Raw genomic sequence first — 2465 nt, 5'->3', positions numbered from 1 at the left:
CTCTGCACAGCCTCTACCCTATAAGGCCATGTGTGGGCTGAGCAAGCAGAGAAAATAAATGGGCTCCCCTTGCAGGCGCCTGCAGCTCTCACAGCTTCCTGGAGGGGAGAGAAGGGGGGCTGGGGTGGGTTAGGGGCGCAGCAGCCTCTCAGAGAGCCCCTTCCGCCCCCCAGAGGGCTTGGGCTGCACCATGCCCTGCTGCCGCTCCTGATTAAAGGATCCAGAGTGAGCCTCACTCCAGACCTTCAAGTGCAAGTAAAGACTGTTACCTTGTCTGCAGCCCCTTACTTCCTCCAGATAGGTACACACACATTTCCATAAGACACAATGAAAGTGTTAGACACACAGTCGTGTATGACTCTTCTTGGCCCCATGGACTGTAACCTCCCATGCTCCCCTGTCCATGGGATTATCCTGGCCAGAATACTGGAGTGGGTTGCCATGCCCTTCTTCAGGGGATCTTCCCGATCCAGGGATCGAATCTGGGTCTCCTGCACTGCAGGCAGACTCTTTATCATCTGAACCACCAAGGCAGCCCATAAGACAGAGGGTTCTAGAAAATGTGAGTCAGAACAGACCAGAATCCTTGGGCTCTTGGGACCAGGACTGAGGAGAGGGCAGGGCAGAGAGAGAAAACGATCTTTGTCTTGGTTCCTTCCCAAACCTGTGTACTGGGTTCAGCACTGCTGCAGGAAATGGCAACAGACCTGGGCAGTTGTGTGGCCACAGCTCGCCTGGCCTGAGACCTGGCCTTCCAGAAACCTGGACAGCCTTGACACAAGGGGGTTCCAAGCCTTGCCTGGACACTGCGGGGAGCAGGGCCGCTATGGTGCACCACCATCCCGAATGACCCCTGGATACAGCAGTGGGTCAGCCAGCACCCCAAGACTAGCACTCAGCCCCCTTAGAAGGCCAAGCACTGCTCCTCTCATCTGCTCTTCACCCACCCTAACCCCAAAGAGCTTATCTGAGTATTTCTTCCAAATAAATCCAGTGCTCAGCCTATGAGAAAATCTGGAGAAAGAAATTTCCTTCCTCTCCATCCACATGGCCCCCTTCACCCTCCTAGCCCAGCCTTGGTTGTTGGGCTTCACCACTCACAGCCCAGCTGGGAAGCCTTGAAACAGAGCAGTTCCCCCGCTCCGCATCCACCAGCCAACAGGCCCAGAGCAAAGGTGCTGCTGCACCTAAAGGGCTCCAGCTTCCAGCAGGGAGCTGAAGGGATGGATGGAGGCCCCTTCACAGCAGGAGGGCCCCTCCCAGGGACTTCTCTGACTCTAGAGTTTTCTCCTGTGATCCCGCTGACTCCAAAGCCTGTGGCCAGTGCAGTAGTCCCAAAGACCCATGAGTCTGCGATGGGATCCAGCTGCTAGAGGCTGGCCAGCGATCCAAGCCTCAGACTGTTTTGCAGTGTTTGATGAAGGACCTTTCCGGTCCTTCCCGGATGTGCCCAGTCCCTGGGAGGCTGACTTCTAGCCCTGTGAGCTGACCTCCGTCAGGACTATCCCAGAGCCTCAGCTGGGCCATATTTGCCTGAACCCGAAGGATGGACGGGGTTCATATCATTTTTCCTGGACAGCTTCTCAGGCCCTCCTAAGAGCAGGGGCTGCACACACTCAATGTGGGGTGGGGGTGCATTAACTCTATTTACCAGAAACTTCTGAGCCTGGACCAGATGCTGCCACACTGTAGCTACTCTGACATCTCTGCCTACTTCTCCCCCAGGATCTTGGCAGGCCCTCCTGGGACCAGGCACAGAGGAGAAGGCCACTCCCCTGTTGCAGCGGAAGGGAGGAGGAGGAGGTCACAGAGCTGGATGAGGGCAGTCTCCATGTCCCCCCTCCCTTCCCTCCTGCTAGAGGGCTCCACCTCAAGCCTCAGGGGCGGGCAGGGAGGCTGGGAGGGAGCCAGGTTTGCCCAGAGAGCCCTCGGGAGTCCAGATTCTTCCCGGGGGCAGCCAGGCCTCAGGGGGGAGGAGAACCAGACCCTCGGGCCCTCAGACTCAGGGAGAGTGCTCTCACAGGGCTCTGTTCATTGTCCTCCCTGGCTCTCTGCCTAGGTCATTACCGCTCCCAGGCCCATGTCGCAGGCCCAACCACGGGGAGACCTGGCTTCCAGTCCCAGCCCCACACAGAGGTGGTGGCAGAGCAGAGAGGACAGACGCCAAGAGCTGAAGGCCCTCCTTCAAACTCTGTCCCCGGCAGGCCAGCTCCACCCGACTTCCCTGTGACCAGAGCCCCGGAGGCCGGGAGGAGAAGGGAGCCAGGGAAGTCTGTCTTGGCTCAAGCTGCTTTGAGATGGGTTTCTGTCCCTGGACGTGAAAGAGGCTTTTGCTTCTCTGGTGCCACTTTGTCAGGAGTTGAAGAGGGAGGAGAAGGGACAGGGCCGGACTCCGGAGAGCCTTGGTGATGGGGAAGGTGGGCGTGGGCCTCGGCTGGGCTGCCTCGACCCCCGCCCCGCCCCCT

The sequence above is a fragment of the Bison bison genome, unplaced genomic scaffold (genome assembly GCF_000754665.1).
Source record: "Bison bison bison isolate TAMUID 2011002044 unplaced genomic scaffold, Bison_UMD1.0 scf7180017864068, whole genome shotgun sequence".
In the NCBI taxonomy this organism is placed as follows: Eukaryota; Metazoa; Chordata; class Mammalia; order Artiodactyla; family Bovidae; genus Bison; species Bison bison.
Note: the sequence above shows the minus strand (reverse complement) of the source record.